The sequence below is a fragment of the Acinonyx jubatus genome, chromosome B1 (genome assembly GCF_027475565.1).
Source record: "Acinonyx jubatus isolate Ajub_Pintada_27869175 chromosome B1, VMU_Ajub_asm_v1.0, whole genome shotgun sequence".
NCBI lineage: Eukaryota > Metazoa > Chordata > Mammalia > Carnivora > Felidae > Acinonyx > Acinonyx jubatus.
In genome coordinates, this window is record NC_069382.1 from 56,888,216 (window position 1) to 56,906,586 (window position 18,371).

The following is an 18,371-nucleotide window of genomic DNA, read 5'->3' on the forward strand; positions in this document are numbered from 1 at the left end:
GGATTTTCAATTAGCATTAATTAGAGTCTGCCACATTTTAAGCAAGCTGACTTTAGTAAGAACAACCTTCCAGGATGTTCCTGACAGCAACATGCCAAATATTTCCTCACCTCCCTTCCCATCTTCACCTTCTACAGTCTAATTGCTTCTCACTTTACACAGAGGCCTTGGGGTGGCATTGCAGGGATTACTCACAGTGTTCTCCAAAAGAGAACATCTGTCCCAGAAATTATATGGCTAGCTGTCTTTCTAAGAAAGGCAGAACATGCAACTGACTCCTAATTCTTTTTGGTAATAAAATTCCTGATCTATGCAATGCCTTTTTCCCATTTCTCAAAACTACGTGTTAACAAAAGGTCACAAGCTGGCTCCAGTTCCCTGTGTACTTTGCAAGGTAATATAGTTCTGAAAAGAAAAGCTTAACTTAAAGGTCAAGATACAAAATCTATTTTTTCTGACTATAAAATATTGAACATTTCCTTAGATTCATGAACCATGCTTTAAGTAGCCTGGATGATATCAACATTCCTTTACAGAAATGAGAAGTTTTAAGTATCAAAAGACCGGAGGGAAAAAGAGACAAAGCAAAAATACACAGAGGGCACTAAAACCCTTATCAACACAAGTCTTGGAAGCTTACTTACAGGCTCATTCCACTTTATAGAGACATAGTGACACATGGAACAAAACACATTTTACATGGCTTTGCTCAATGACAGTAACAGTAACAACTGTTTTAAGATTTTCTAACAAAGATGACTCTAAATTTCAATACACTGAATTATAATATCAAAAATGAATTCCATTTTAAAATGTGAGTATGTTCCCTTTAAGAAAAAAAGGTCCCCAAGGAAGCCGGGGTGAAAGCTTTCAAGGAGAATGACACAAGGGGGCACTCTGTCGGACACCGTGGACACCACGGCCAGCACTCTGGTGGCCCCAGTCAGCCCTATAGGCTCCACAACTCTTGAAGAATGCAGACCACTTCCCAAGGGTTGGGGGGCTCCCTCAGCTACCCAGAACTAAAAGCTTTCCTATTGCCTGGAAATTCCCTGACTCACCTTCCAAACTTGTATGATGTTCTTCCCTTTTTCTCTCTCATCAGGCTAGTTCACCTTCTCCTGCTCATGCCGCCAGCCACATTTCTTCAATAGGTCACCACTATTAAGCACCCAGCAAATACTTTCCTTATTTTTTTCTAAGTTAAAAATTAAGGATATTTCATTTCTTCAGGTCTTAATCATGAAAAGACATGGCAAAAAGCAGCCGAAGGGATGAAATGTTAATCTTCTTTCTTAACTTTTTTTTCTTAACTTTTTTTACATTTATTTATTTTTGAGACAGAGAGAGCACAAGTGGGGGAGGGGCAGAGAGAGAAGGAGACACAGAATCCAAAGCAGGCTCCAGGCTCTGAGCTGTCAGCACAGAGCCCGATGCGGGGCTCGAACCCACAAACTGCGAGATCATGACCTGAGCTGAAGTCGGACACTCAACTGACTGAGCCACCCAGGTGCCCCTCTTCTTTCTGAACTTTTACCATTTGGGGCAGGAATCATGACAAAGAAGGCACAAGAGAAATATGAATCTTGGCAACATGAAATAAAGACAATAGAACTACTGAGATGTATATGACGGTTTCTCTCTAGGGAAGCAGAGCCCTCTCGTGTTGAAGTACCTCACTTACAAATTTACAGTTGATCTTTGAGCAACGTGGGTTTTAAATTGTGTCAGTCCACCTATAAGTGGATTCTTTTCAATAAATACAGTACAGGACTGTAAATGTATTTTCTCTTCCTTATGGTTTTCTTAATAACATTTTCTTTTCCTTAGTTTACTTTATTGTAAGAATACAGTATATAATATATAGAACACAAAATCTGTGTTAGTTGACTGTTTATGCTATTGGTCTGGCTTCTGGTCAACAATAGGCTATTAGTAGTTAGATTCTGGGGGGAATCAAAGTTATAGGAAGATTTTCCACTGTGTGGGGTGGTCGGTGCCCCAATCCCCATGTTGTTCAAGGATCAACTGTAATTTCACAGGTTGATTTGTTGTTGTTGTTGTTGTTGCTGTTGCTGTAATTGTTGTTCTGTCCTGTCTTGTTTTGTATTGACAAGTATTGGGATGCTGTAAACCTCCCTACTCCTCGGTTCTCACAACCTTCAAAAAATGGTGTGGGGGGGGCACCTCGGTGGCTCAATCGGTTAAACCTCCAACTCTTGATTTCAGCTCAGGCTATGATCTCACGGTACCTGAGATTGATCCCTGCATGGGGCTTGCACTGGGAATGGAGCTTGCTTGAGATTCTCTCTGTCTCTCCCTTCTGTCTCTCTGCCCCTCCCCAACTCACGCACTCTCCAACAAACTAATCCAGAGGCTTTCATTTTGCAAGAAAGGAGGAAGGACAGATTGAAAGGCAGCCAGGAAAGAAAACTGTTCATTGTTTTCTCAATTTTTCATTATTGTTTTGACTCCTGGTTGTATTTGGTGATAGCCTAAATATTATATGAGCCTAGGGGTAAGATCCTAAATACCTTAGATATTGTAACAAATATTACCTGTTTCTACTGGTTGAAACATAGGGTCATTAAGCTTCTAAGAACTCAAAAACTCCACGAAGGAGCAGTACAATGAAGCAATTTTAACTTACGGAAGTATAAGCTTAAGAATACACTACTAAACCAGTCTAGGTATTTATGCGAGGCAGATGTTAAACCCACATGGTTTTAAATTTTCCTTAAAAACAAAATTTATCTTTCTTCAGGTACATTTTTTCTAGGAATTATATATTTCATCAACAGATTTAAAAAATAACAATTATTACTTTTATAAAGGACAAGTTTAACTATGGAAGTTTTCATTCTGATATTTCAAAAACCTATTGTAATTTAAATTACTTATGCAGAAAATAGTTGCCTTAGAAACTATTTCAGCAATAACCTGATGATGGTTAAATGTGTTCCACTGTACAATTCAGATAGCTGTATTCTATGTCCTTTGAAATTCTTTTAAGAGAAAGGTGGAGTACTGTGGAATAAAAGAAGTTGGAAACCAAAACAAGCATTGCTTTCAAAATGCTGACAAAAATGCAACTGATCATGAAGAGAACTTTGTATCAGAAAAACAATGACTAGATATTGTTAATTGCTCCTTTGAAATGGACAAAAGCAGTATTTACAAAATGAATGAGGGGCGCCTGGGTGGCTCAGTCAGTTAAGTGTCTGACTTCAGGTCATGATCTCTGGTTGGTGTGGTTGAGACCTGCATTTGGCTCTGCGCTGACAGCTCAGAGCCTGGAGCCTGCTTTGGATTCTGTCTCTCTCACTCTCTCTCTCTTTCTCTTTCATGCTCTCTCTCTGCCCCCCCCCCCCCACCGCTCATGCTCTGTCTCTTAAAAATAAATAAACATTAAAAAATGTTTTTTAAATGAATGAGTTGGGGAATATGTTTTTTAAATCAGTAAATAAATCGATCATAATTTTTACTGTGAAGATGTATACTTATTGTATAATGAAGGCTTGACTTTTGATAAACAACTATACATAATAAGAAAACTGGATACATTTTTAAAAAGTGCTCTTTGGGCAAGGTGCACTGTTCTGTGCCATCGGAGAATTAATGGAGATATATTCAACTATTTTGTTTAGGTGGGGAGGTCAGGTTCTGTTTTAACTGCTTTAGATATGTTATCTCTTATGGTCCACACCATAGCACCATGAAATAGTTAATGTTATCTCCATGTTAAAAGAAGGATTTTTTTGATGCTATAATTTTAAAATAACTTGGTAATTAAAACATTCCTAAAAGAGATTTCTCAGAGTGGGAAAAAAAGGCAAATCACAGAGGATTATGTATTTGTTTGTTAACTTCTACCCCTTCTCAAAGTAATCTGAAACATACAAAACATGGGTTCAAAAGGTTAATAAGCTGCAGTTGTATTTCAGAACCATGAAAATAAAATGTAACCAGATAAATCATAGTAAGTTCCTATATCAGAAAGAAAGGTATTTAGCAATGAGTTTCTCAGGGGAGACAAGTTTTTTTTTCTTGGAACCAAATTCTAAAAGAATGTCTCATATGAGGATTTATATAGGTCACATTAAATAATGTAATAGACGGTGTCAGAGTAAATGAAGGAGCAAATTTCTTATGCCTCTTTCTTGTTGCGACCTCCATAAAAACTGAGAAAATCCCATTACGTTGCAGCACAGGGAGGGCGTCTGGAAAGGGCAAAGCTGATGGCCAAGTACATTGCTTTTCAGCCATAGAATCCAACTCAAGGGCACAACTTAAAGCCTGCTGAGGAGTCGATGTCAATTATTTCCCTGAGATGGTCTTTTCTTATGGACACTTCTTTCAAATGGGCATTTTTAAAAGGCTAGAATAGGGCAATTTAGGGTCATATTCCTGGATGAAAACCTAGTAAATTCCTTTGTCTGGAATTAAGGGTAGACCTGCATACTGTAGATACCACAAGAAGCTTTACTAGTATTTTAACCCTAAGAGTGCCCACTTCACATGGGACAGCGAGCACAGGTAAACCAGCTTTCCAGGATTTTTCTCACGTGGTCACTTTTGATTCACTCCTGGAGAGATTATATTTAGTGCAAGAATAAAAACCAATGCTTATAAGCACTAGCAAAACAATTTTAGTTCACCAAAATGCTTCATTCTCAGAATTTCTTTGCATTCAAAAATGTAAAGGTTAACTAAAATGTTTATAGTAACAAGAATGAATCCTTTCCCAGAGATTCTTTGGAGAGTTAGGGTTAGGGTTAGAAAAAGAATTACGATTACTTCCGAGGGTAGACATTAGGATTATTTTTAAATCATATTCCAGTTTATTTCTGTTCCTACTTTTATGTCTAAGATTTTTTTATCCTATTTTGAATAAGCCATATCATTTTCAACTCTATATTAAATAGTTCACTAGCATACGGAAGTTTATAAATTCAGGCAAAAGGAGATTGGGGTTTAAATAATTCAAAATGATGACATTACCCTGTGATTTCATTTTCTACATTTTTGGGTAGAAAAAGAGACATTTCATCTCAGCTGCAAGAATTTTACAGGCTGGGAAAGATGCACACAGCAAAACAATACAGTCTTTGAAATCCCCAAAGCAGTAGAAGTTTCCTGTCATAGGCTTAGCTGTTCTGCTAGGAAAGTCTCAAAGGAGGCAAAGGCACTTTCTGAAAACTACAAAGCGGTGACTGAAGGCATGGCAGTCAGTAGCCCCAGTGCCATTGAACAAGTTTTTCTTCTGCAACAAGACTCAATTTGTATTATCTGATACTCCTAAAATTACACATAGCCGTATTTGCTTACTTCAGCAAAATCTTCCCAAAACTCAGAAAGTCCTTTCTTCTTACTGCCTTTAAAGTAAATAAAGTCAAGATAAGCTGGTTTACCTACTATGTGTTGCTTGATTTTTTTTTTAACCAAGGCAGTTAACTGCTAAGCTGAACATTCAAGACCCTTAGGACTCAATCAGGAAATAACTTTATTCTTTGTCCTATGCCATTTAAGCTTACACTGTGAGACTAGTTCTTTCCCTACCCCTGTAAGAAATCACTGATAAAGTCCATAGCGTCTTCAATCACTATTAGAGAATAAGAGGACCTCCGTTCAATTTCAAGCATAAGAATAGTAATAAATGTATCCAGCCTAGTGCAATTTTCTAAAAGTCTGAACTTTTACTTAAAGTTAAAGCATCTTGCCCCTCCTGGGTTCAACAAGCTCAGGAGGCTATAATGGAACTATATTCAACTTCTTTTCTATTTCCCTCCCTCACTACCTCTTCTCCCAGCTGGTTTTCCAACTCTGACTTGCGTCCCTCTGGGTTTGGAGCAGAGGAAAGAAAGGTAAGAGGCAGAACAAGTGCCATCTGGTGCTGGTTTCTAGAGGCAGGTGTCTGTGGTGACCCCTCACTGGGGAGGGCGGGGGCGGGGAATAAACCTGATTCCTTTCCTTGGCTGGCATGTGGTACTTCAGTTTAGCCTGAGAACAACTGTCTACACTTACAGAAACAGCAGCAATAAACTTTTCTCCAGCAGGCACGTTTGGTCTTCTCTGTCTGTAAATTCAGGAGTCCACCCCGTTTCAGAGTCCTCTTGAACAGGATTTAAAGCGGCTCCAGTACTGCTCTCTCTCCTAGGGGCTCATATCTGATCGACAGTCCCCATCTCTCCGGCACAGAAGGATCAGAGCCAAGACCTCTTGCCTGTGGAATCCTCAGACAGGGCTTCTCCTATTTATTTCCCCCCACCCACACCGGGACTTAAGGAAGGCTGGCTAATATTCTTTATCTGATCCTCTAGCGCCCTCTTCTGGATCTTCGCTTCCTCAACATCTGTGCTGTTGTGGAAGACCCCTGAATTCAGAGCCCTTAACAGTGACTCTGCTTTCCTGACTGCACCCTCACTGTTTTCGGCTATGCTGAGCAGCAGCAAAGATATATTATGCTCTGTAATTTGTCCCTGGAGTTAGATGCAAAAGAAGTGAGGTTCCTTATCGTATGCCCTGACCCATCCAAAAGTAGGGATGGATGGGCCTCGAAGATATCTGCCATAGCATCACAGTTAAAGGGAAATTCCAGTGGCATCTCTCCTAGTATCCTGGAGTTATGCCACTGGAATACTGTGTACTAGCTCCAACATCTCTTCTGTTGAAGGGGAAATATCCTCAATTTCTTTTTTAGACTTCAGTAAACCGATCAGGTCAGCGGTCTTCTTGGGGAGCACTCCAGTTACCACCACAAAGACCAGGTGAGCCACTTCCTAAGGCCATTGGTTCTCACTGAAAGATCTCCTTCAGGGTGCAGGACGACATAGTGCTATCTATCAGCCCAAGGCATAAATTTGTGCATGGTGGTGGATAATATTCATCACTACAGATATATTCCCTAGATTCCATCCACTGAGTTCCAGTTATTTCCAACAACTCCAGAGCCCTATGGTTGTGTATGATCTCAAGAAAAAGTGGCCATTCCACTAGGTTTAGAATGCACATGCTCACATTTGGAATGGCATCTCCTGCTCTCTTGGGCCAAAAGTTATTCATCACCAAGGGGAAGGAAAATCTGATATTTTGCACAGCATGCTCTGAGAGCAACCTGCTTCAAAATTGCCTGTGGTGCTTGGTAAATACGATGGTTTCCATACCTGCTCCAAAGATACCAACCCAGAATATCTACAGTTTGAATGCCAGAAATTACATATTGAAGAAACACTCCAGCTAATTCTTATACACACACAGCAAAGTTTGAGGGCTCTGAGGTAGACAATGAAAGAAGTAAAAGCCAGAGAAAACACACCTGTTCTAAAAAGTCGTATTTTCTTTAAACCTTTGTTCCTGACTTCTTTGCCTGATGACCTCCTCCTCTGCCTTTTTGTGTATGAGGTTGACTTTAACAAGAGGGGGAAAAAGATATAAAAATAAGAATTACAAAGGTTAAATTCCCATTTATAAGGCAGAGTGTTAAGAGACGCCATCTATAGCTGTTGAAACAATAAATAAAAGCGTAAGCATATTATTTTAGATGATAAAGGTCATCTCAAGGATCTAAAAGCAGTGAACAAAGGTGTATATTGGCAGGACCAGCAACAGTATGAAACAGGCTAAATCTATAGTGTGATTTTTTAATACAGATAGGTATTATTTTATTGTACTGCTTAATACACTTTTCAAAATAAATTTTATTAATTTATCATTTTATTAATATAAATTAAATTTATAAATTAATATTAATAATATTAATATTAATATATAAAATATATGTAAATTTATAAAATATATAAATTAATATTAATAATATAAATTAAATTTATTGATTTATTAATTTTATTAAACATGCTGATAAACAACAAATTCTGACTTTTAGTGTGGCTTATATGAACTCTTCCTCTCTTAGGTTCAAAGGGATTTATTCCAGCAGGTTGGAAGCCTCTTCTGAACATTCTCTTTTTCTTTGGAGTCTGGAATGCTTTTGAGATGTCTGCTTTTGTGCTCTTATTAGCTATTTCATTGGTGAAATCAGCATCCTCCTGCTGTCAAAAAGGGAAGAGAAGAAGAAAATTAAACTTCTTTTTTTTTTTTTTTAGAAAGTGAGTTAGAATGAACTTCCTGTTCCCACAGAGCGATGATGCTGCCCATGTTACACTATTAAACATCCCCTGTTAACAGTAGCACAGAACATAACAGTTAAATCATTTCATGCCCAGCGTAGCAGGAGTTGTGTGTCCCTGGAGCACTGATAGGATGAAGACAAGACCTGACCATTGATCATAAGCCTTTATTTCCACTGGATACTTTCCAGTGTTGCCAATGATACATGTGCTGTGGGAGCTCTATCCCTGAGAGGGCCATGTGTGAAAGATGAACAGTTGCCTTAATTTTAATGTAAAATAGGAAGAATGTAAGAGAGGAAACATTTATTGAGTTCTGACAGTAGGCTCAATATTTTAAATTACTTTATTTCATTTCATTTTCACCCTGTGAAGTAAGTAGATTATTAATTTCACTAATTTATTAGATTGGGGAGACTGGTATTCAGAAAGGTTAAGTAGTTTGACCAAGATCCATTTAGAAAGCAGTGAAGTAAGATTCAACCCTCAGTCTGTCTAAAAATCAATTCAGAGCTACTGGCTACTGGTAGATGTGCTGAGGGGACTCCATCCCATTAGGGGACTCTTTCAAGGATTAAGTATTGTATAATGAATATAAAGGCTTCTAGTCAAAATACAGTAAATGTTAGTTCCCTTCTTTAAAAACAAGGCCTCCAGCCAGAATCTCTTGGGTTAAATGAAAAGAAATTGTATATGTACATCCCCAACTTTAATTCAGACTCCTTGCAGGCAGGAGATCTTGTGTTCATCATGTATCCATAATGCTTAGAAGGTGCACATGGCAGATGTTCACTATTTATCTCCTGAATATTAAACGATTAAACAACGAGATGAAAGATGGATAAAAGATTTGATTCCTCATCCAAAAGATCAAAGAAATAACTGACGTCCAGAAAACAGCAAAAAGGACAAAGATGGACATTTTGACATAATCAGCTTGAGGCACTCCTGTTAACACTACCTAGTCAGTCATGTCAAAATGAAAAGCACTGATTTCTTCTCTCTCTCTTTTTTTTAACCAAGTAATGTATGACATAGAAATCACCAACACCTGGATGGGGCAGTTGGTTAATGTCCAGCTCTTGATCTTGGCTCAGATCATGATCTCACAGTTCATGAGTTTGAGCCCTGCATCAGGCTGTGTGCTGACAGTGCAGAGCCTGCTTGGGATTCTCTCTCTCCTTCTCTCTGTCCTTCCCCTGCTTGTCCACTCGCTTGCTCTCTCTCAAAATAAATAAATAAACTTTACAAATTTCTTTAAAAATAAAAAAAAAGAAATCACTACCTTCTCTCTCCTCTGCTTCCTAGGGCCTGATCACAGGTGTTTTACTTCCTAACCCCTGCTCCCCTGTTCATGAATCTGGCATCATGTCTAAAACCTACAGGGTAATAGCCAGCCCACTTGTACATACTGGTGAATTTCCAAGGGTCCTTGTAACTATTGGAGTGCTATGATAATAGTCATAAATAGTGTTTATGAACTTCAAGGAATGTTTAGGCTTTGAGCTATGCATGTTTCAGGATCCAGCCTGAGCTCTGTGCTTAGCTCCATGGACTCCAAGAACCCTAGCAGATAACTGTAAAACACTCCGAACTGATCAATATGTCCATTATATACCTAATAGCCCTGCTTAACTTGAAATTCACATTCATAAGTCCACATTTTCTTTACACACACTACCACACACATGTACAAATGCATATACACAACAACAAATGAAGGAGGCTGGTCAATGAGGCAGGAAAAAAATATCAAAATACATTAAATCTAAGATTATCTACAAAAAATCAGTTGTTTAAAATGGAACGTTCACACAATGATGAATATTACTTCTGCCCTTCAGTCTTTAATCAAACAAGACATTCTTCACCTCAGGTTTTAAAAGTATCAGTCAGCTATTTCTGATGGCTTTTTTTACACCGAAAATTAATCCAAAGTCTCTGCTATGACTAACAACTTCCATTATAAACAGCAGCATCTAGCTATTGATTTATTATCTACTCCCACTTGGCATAATACACCTTGGGTCCTTTTAAAAAACCTTGTGAGATTCACCTCGGTCCCACATGGCTAAGTGATAGAATCAAATCCACCATGGTCACAGAATCCAGGTGCAATTTTACTTGTCATCTTGAAAAAGCTCAGACCTTGCTTCCAGATTCAACTTTCTCTTGAACTTGGATGGCTGTTTTGCCTGGTTTGCTCTTCCACAAGTTATCATTTCTCTTACTTTAATGCACACCCTGCAAAATGCCAACATAGCTGGACTTTTTACTGACTACATCTGAACAGAGGTCTGTTTTACTACCCTTTTGACTAGCTCAATTTGTCTTCATGACAGCAAGTTAAATAAGAGCACTAATTTCATACAGAGAAGAGGGTTTCCCTAATGAAAAATGAGCAATGTTAAATCTACAAAGGATTGTGGGCAGTGAGTCCATTTTTGTTTCTCTGAATTTTAAACACTGGGAACTTCACTCTTTGAATCAGTGGAGACCCATCTGAGTGTTTGGAGAGCACTCACTGTACTCTCTAAGGTAGATGAAACAATTAAAGCTGTAGAAGATCTCTTGGACCATACAATCCACTCCCTGATAGGACAAGATGTCTGTTCTGTAAGTAACAGATGTCGGACTGGTTTGTGGTATCAGGACGTTCATGCGAAAATAGATTATATAACTTCCCTTGAGAAAATGATAATATAGACACCTTAATAGCATTTCCTCCTTAATTTCCATATTATGTGTTAATAAATATCATTGCATAAGCGATCTGATCTAAGTATCTACCTAATCTCCATTCTTCACCTCCCACTTAATTTCTTTCTTATGACATAGAATGTGATTTTCTCATTATCAGAGCATAAATAAAGTTACCTGTCTCCCTAAGAGAAGAAACATTTTGATTAAGGAAGAAAAAGAAGGCAAGTAAGAAGAGAACTTGGACTACTTAACCATATCCACTCTAAGGTGCACCCTCAGGAGCTGGCAGATCATTGTAAAACAGACCTGTCATGTGCCCTGTGTGTTTCCTGTATTATAATGTGATCTACATTCATAAAAAAGATAATCCTTCCCCTCAAAATTAGAGTGAAAAGGAAGAAAACGAATCGCTCCTTCCTTCCTATATAACCACTCATTGTTCTGCTTCCATTCTAGGGGTTCTTAACCTGGGACCCATAGATAGAATGAGAGAGTCCACGAACTTGGATTCGAAAAAATACATCTTTATTATTTTAAATGACTTTAGGTGAAATTTAGTAATGCATTCAATTTTAAATGTAGGAAAGAAGTATCAGTGATGCCTGTCATTTTGTCACAAATAACGGACATATTTTCATATCACACTATGGCAGTGACAGATATCTCAAAATATTATTTATGCTCATGCCTAATTTGATATCATGATAGTTATTAAACCACTTCCTGACTGCACCCAACTTTCCTGCTTAAAGATGCTTGTGCCCTTGCTGTGATGAGCACCGGGTATTGGATGGAAGTGTTGAATCACTATATTGTACACCTGAAACTAATATTACACTATATATATGTTAACTAGCTGGAATTTAAACAAAAAACTTTAAAAAATAATAAATAAAGATGCTCACGCAACATAGCTGGCCAAACTACTGGATAATTCCTCATCTCAGAGTTACTCAGTTAATAGCGAAATCTAGTATTTGCATAGATACCCAGACAATGACTGTGTTTTCCAGTGTTCTGCATCTGCACTTGTTTGTTGACCAAGTGTGGAAAAAGATGAAAACTTATATGGTGACGTTTTTCATATCTAGGTAGATCAAATTTCAATTCCTAATCCTCCATAGGACAGCACTGCTTGTGGAACATAAAGAGGTCATGGTCCACGAGTAGTTAGCCTTCACACTGACAAATATTTAAAAGATAACATTGAACTTTAACTTGTCTATATTTTAAATTGTTTATCTGGTCAATTAATACATGAATATCGAAGCACATATATTACTATATCACAAACTTGTTTAATCCTATGGCAAAAGCATTTTAATACAATTGGTTTCCTTTTTAATCCTACATGTTTTATTTTATGCATTTTAAAATATTATCCTGGGGCACCTGGCTCGCTCAGTCGTTTAATCATTCAATTTCAGCTCAGGTCATGATCTCGTGGTTGGTGAGTTGGAGCCTCGCATTGGGGTCTGTGCTGACAGCTCAGAGCCTGGAGCCTGCTTCAGATACTGTGTCTCCCTCTCTCTGCTCCTACCCCACCCCTCTCAAAAATAAATAACCATTTGGGGCACCTGGGTGGCTCAGTCGATTAAGCAACTGGCTTCGGCTCAGGTCATGATCTCCATGGTTCGTGAGTTGGAGCCCCATGTCGGGCTCTGTGCTGACAGCTCAGAACCTGGAGCCTGCTTTGTAGGCGGTGTCTCTTTCTCTCTCTGCCCGTCTCCTGCTTGTGTTCTGTCTCTCTCTCTCAAAAATAAAAAAAAAATATTTAAAAAAAATTTAATAAGTAAACATTTAAAAAATCTTTTAATAAATAAATAAATAAATAAATAGATAAAATATTATCCTAAAAAGGGATTTACAGGTTTCACCAGACTGCCCTAAAGTGTCCCATTTGCTGTTGTTACAAATTACCACAAATTTAGAGGCTTAAAACAACACAGGTTTATTATTTTATAGATCTGGAGGGCATAAGTCAAAAATGGAGGGTCATGAAGCTAAAACCAAAGTGTCAGCAGAGTGTGCCCTTTCTGGACGCTGACAGGGGGATCTGTTTTCTCATCTTTTCCAGCTTTAGAGAGGAACACACGTCTTGTCTCATTGCACCCAGCCTGCAATTACATCTCTCCAGTCCCTGCTTCCATCATGGTGGCTCTTTCTCTGACCACCCAGTCTCCTTCTTTCACTTACAAGGAAACTTGTCATTAACATTAGGCCCACCCAGGTAATCCAGGATAATCATAATCACATCTGGAAAGTCCCCTTTGCCATGTAAAGTAATATAGTCACAGGTTCTAGGCATTAGGATATGGATATCTTTAAGAGACTACTGTTCTGCCTACTATCCTGTCCATAACATACACACACACACACACACACACACACACACACACACACACACGTTAAGAACCCCTGTTGTATTTCCTACCACTCTTTCTGATATTACAAAGATATCAAGTAACACCCTTCATAACTCAAAGTAATGTGCCATGCTCTTTAATTTTGTTCAAAATCTTATTTAGCTAATAACTACTCTTGAGATTCACGTTCATGTTCTGGAGAATAGGGTAACATTATAATCACAAAATCTGTAACATAATGCCAAAAACTCAGTGAAAATTGATGATATACACACATCTAAGAAGTTGACATCTATACAAAATTGATACAATGTATTGAATAAAGCAAAAGGATTTCAAGGAGCGTATCTATCGTATATCCCTCTGATTTACAAAGTAAAACCTTCAGCGAACAAATTCAGAAGTGTATTTTTTCCAATAAGAGGACACCTAACAATCTCTCTTTAATCAAGGTCAAAGTTGGTTAACAATAGCAGCATTATAAATAGTAGTTAGAAGAGTTAAGTTTTATTCCTTTTTAATTTTATTAAATGTCCCTCACCTTGCCATGCGATGCTGGAAAACTTATGCAGAGTTTATTCTCTCCATGCACATACATACTCTCCCTCTCTCTTCTTTGCCAGATAAGTACTGATAAATTTACCTGGTATTCTTAGATGTTTAAAAACCTAAAACAGAATGTATAAGCACAGTATCAAGTGTTTGTAACTACTGATCAACTGAAGCTCTCACTCAGTCTGCTCTCCCCCACCTCCTCTCCCCTTCCTACCTGAAAAAGGAGATTAGGACGTCAGCGATGTTTCAAGAGCCTCCCTGATTTGATGGCATGAAATCTTTCCTATTTCTCCAACGTTGAACTGATGTCTCTGCTGTGTTCTTTTTTAAAAGATCTGATACTACAATTGTTTACAACTATAAGGTACCTCGCATCTTCTTAGAGATTATTGGTGTCCACCTTCAATAATAAGCGTTAACATGAATTATTTTAACCATGTAATTTGTTTACATGATTTTAAAGCTCCAAAGTATCTATGTGAAGCTGATCATAATTTTGCTACTTTATAACACTATAATGTTTTATTTCTATCGCCACATGTACAGACACACACACATCACATATGTGTATATCATTTCAAAAGTCAGATTTAAAAAAAGAACAAATTGGCAGAAATGTCTCTACCCCCTAATATAATATGATGATATAAGGCTATGTATAATTCAAGTAGGCAAAGTTGTCAGACACTTTTCACCTTGTTGCTTTTTTATTACAAAGCTGCTGCAGGATTCATTTTACTCTAGAATAAAAATCTCATTATTCTCAAAATAAAATAATTTAATGGGAAAAAATTCTTCAGATATTTTAAACGCTTTTGTAAAGTCATGGTTTCTTAATCAAACTTGAAGCTTTCTAGAATCCAAAGGACTTTAATAGCCAATTTTTGCCCTTTCCCTCATTTACATACAAATTCTTTTCTCCTACTTAAATGCCATCAAGTTACCTTAAATTAGTGATGAGGTGGGAAAACAGAAAAAGCAGAATATCCTAGGAGATAGAATAATTATTGCTTTTGCAGTCCAGCACAGCCAATTATCTTTGGTGCTGTGATATTTAACAAGGGAATCTCAGAAGGGACACTCTGTCTACCTGTCTGCATGCACAGGAATGCTATGGCCATCTCAAGTAATTCACCTGTAATTCTCTCCTGCATAATTTTCTACCATTAGCATCACATCAGGATTATTACATTGGACCATGTGGCTCCACTTGATTAAATACGTAACATTTTGAGTTTGCTTATTTGTGTACTTGTTTTCATTATTCTTTGCTAGGAGGAAAGTTAAAAGAAATGTGGAGAGCTAGTGTGGCATAATGGGGGTCAGGAAACGTGAGTCTTGGTCTTAGGTGAACAACTACCACCATTCACCAGTTGTGGCACCTTGAGTGAATCAGGAATCTCTTTAAGCTCTCATCATCCCCCACCTCCTATGCCTTACCATGCTCCATGCTTCTTGGCAAACTTAACATATAGATTACACTTTTTGACTCTAGTTATCAGCTATATTGCTTCACAAATATTTTAATAAATCTTCAAACAAAAATTAGAGACCATGCTTTTTGTTTAAGATCACAAAAAACTATATAGTAAGATGAGAAATGCAATTCTATTAACAAGTGGAAAGATTTCCTCATTGGAGGTAAATGTGCTCTGAGAATACTGGTAAGATTCCAAGAGATAACGTTTTAGGTGAAACTGAGCTTTGTTAGATAGAGAGACAAATTTGCCAGATACTCTAGACAGGGAGAGGGTCAAGCAGAAAAACGAAAAGAAAGAATGGAGTGTGGATCCAAGAAAAAAGAAAAGGAATGTGTCAGCAGTGTAACTTCTCTCCGAATCATAATCATAATAATTACTGAAATTATTAAAGCCTGGATGGGAGTGAATCTCTGTGGGAATACTGAAAGACTGGTCTTTGCCTCTGCACCAGAGATCAGCAAACTTTCTTCTAACAGGGCCAAATAATAAGTACTTCAAGCTTTGCAGGTCATATGGTCTGTGTCACAGCAACTCAACTCTGCCCTTGTATCATGCCATAAACAATATGTGAATGAATAGGTATGGCTCGTATCTGTTCTAATAAAACTTTATTTTTGAACACTGACATTTGAATTGCATATAATTTGCATGTTTCACAAAATATTGTACTTCTCATTTTTTCAACCATATACAAACGTAACATCCACTCTTAATTAAAGCGGGATTACAAAGATAGTCAGTAGGCCAAATTCAACCTGCAGGTCATGGTCATAGTTGGCCAACCCTTGCTCTAGACCAGAGTAAGAAGCAGAAGAAACAAAGCAGCCTTATCTAGGTAATGAGGACGTGATCCCAGACATTCAGCAATTGTAGGAAGAGTTCTAGACTATCACCGGCTGGGGAAGTAGGTTTGATTCACTGTAATCAGATCCCTAAAAAGTAGCCTGGGTCCCAAATGACATTTAGATTACAGGTTGAAAAGATCGGAAGTGTTGGCCAGGTGTATTCATTGTAACTCTGCAAATAACTCAAAATAACTTTGACCAATATGAGGCGGGGGGGAGGGGGGTGCAGAATAGAATAAGGCAGGGGGTGTAGAATTAGAATAAGGCTCAAGGGTGTCTCACTGAACACAAGTAGAAGATAGTATGAAGTAAACCACTAAATTTCCAAAAGAGACCATAGTCCTTTGAAGGTAAAATGACAAAAGCCTTGAGAGATTAATCAAATCTGAAAATCTAAAAAGGATTCCAGGAAGGAGGAACAGCTTGACTGATGGCGCAGAGGCAAGAATAAGTCACTGTGAATTACTGCAGAGAAATTAGGCTGTGCGAAAGGAAATACAGTTGTGGCCCACCCATCCCATCTCCTGCCCATGGGAAACCAGTGCTTTGAACTCCTTCTCCAGCTTCAAGGCAGCACCACATCTGAGACCAGAATGTAGGAGCAGAAGGCAGGCGTGCCCAGGAGCACTCAGCTTCTCCCAGGGAATCCTGACACATAGGACCCACCCAGGAACCAAGAGCCCAGGGAAGCGCCTGAGGTGTTATCAGCTGAGGTCATGAAACCCCAAAAGAAGGAGGGGGCCAGGCCTATGTCAAAGGCTGGTGTATGCACCCAAACAGGGAAACATGGAATCATTTGAAAGGTATTGACTGGAATGAGTGACTTCCAGAAATAAGTAGATGCTTCTTTTTCTCTCACCTCATCCACCTCCAAGGAGAAAGAGAAGTTCTAATAGTAGTCAAGGTAGAAAGGGCTCCAAGGACACAACTAGGGCACTGCAGAAGGGAGTGGATTATTTCAGAGTACAGAGAAAACAAAAGGAAGTTCTGAGTTAAGGCATCATTTGGCCTCTGGCCTTTCTATACCCTCTTAGGTGGCTTCTCCCTTTGGGAGCTGGTCTCTGTGTGGTGGAAACAAGGAGATCATCCCTGAGTTGCTCTTTGCAGGGGAGGAGCCCCCAGCCAGGAACACCTAGCAGGACTTTTCATGGGTTTATCTTTCCATGCCTTTCCTCATCTCCAGGTGACAGAATGTGCCATGTCAGGATCAGAGGCCCTAGTTCTCTCAGAAGCAGAGGCTTAGACAAGAGGCAAGAGGAACCATGCCAGCATTTGTGAGGTTTCCTCATGAGGATAACAAAGGTGTGTAGCCAAAGTCTTTTATTAATTATTTTAAGCTTTTTTATTTATTTTGAGAGAGACAGAGACAGCGTGAGTAGGGGAGGGGCAGAGAAAGAGAGAGAGAGAATCCCAAGCAGGCTCCACACTGTCAGCACAGAGCCTAATGTGGGGCTTGAACTCACAAAACCATGAGATCATGGCCTGAGCCAAAACTGAGAGTCAGATGCTTAACCAAATGAGCCACCCAATCGTCCCACCAAAGTCTTACCTGGTGGTAAAGAGGCTTCCAAAGCATTTTCTCTCCTTCTGAGTCAAATCCCTTTCCATCAGAAACTAATTTGTTTCCATGCTGGGAGTCAGGTTGGCATTCTGTGCCTGAACCAGGAAGAGGGCCTGGGCAGGGGCAGGACACAGAGTGGCAGCAGGTCCAGGGGCCTGGCAGTGAAGGAGGGCACAGAATTCACTTGAGGGGAGGAAATACAGTGGAGAAATGGAGCTCACTCTGTTCAAAAGAGTTATTTTCCTTTTGAAAGACTCCATAGGTAATCTTGGTGCAGTACTTGAAGGTCTGGGAAGAAAGAAAAACTTCCCGGATTGGTCCTCAGAAAGCAGTCCAAGTCTGTTTCTGTCATGTGCCTTAGGGAGAGACCTCTCCGGACACCTACCAGAATGAGCACAGCATCTGTGCTGACACCAATAAGGAAAAAATAACCAGGACCTTCAACCCACCTCCCTTAGATCATAAACTGATCATTAGTTGGAGAGAAGGAGCAGTTTTTGCCCACCTGGGATTATGCAATTAGAAACAGTCTGGAAGGTTTTATGTTTTCCTCCAAGGCAGCCACAGGGATGAAGAGCAGAGAAATGAGAAGGAGTGACAAGGGACAGCTCCCTGCTGAATCTGACATCTTCGTGCTCTGACACATTTAGAATGCATGGAGTTACTGGGCCTCATGGCATATGACTCCCAAGAGGAGGTTGCCTTCTTTGCTTACACAGGCATGGATCCTGTGG

The 18,371-nt window shown here is 38.9% G+C and overlaps 1 long non-coding RNA gene across 2 annotated transcripts; it reads right to left on the reverse strand.

The window, feature by feature from the left end:
• Positions 1-7,841: 7,841 nt before the first annotated feature.
• On the reverse strand, positions 7,842-17,645 carry LOC106985267 (uncharacterized). 2 transcript variants are annotated; one of them, XR_008296040.1, is made up of 5 exons: positions 17,626-17,645; positions 13,965-14,150; positions 13,737-13,863; positions 12,407-12,579; positions 7,842-8,048 (listed from the first exon to the last, which is right to left on the reverse strand). It is a non-coding gene; the product is annotated as an uncharacterized LOC106985267 (long non-coding RNA). The 2 variants fall into 2 exon arrangements; XR_001431868.3 differs by lacking the exon at positions 12,407-12,579.
• Positions 17,646-18,371: the final 726 nt, after the last annotated feature.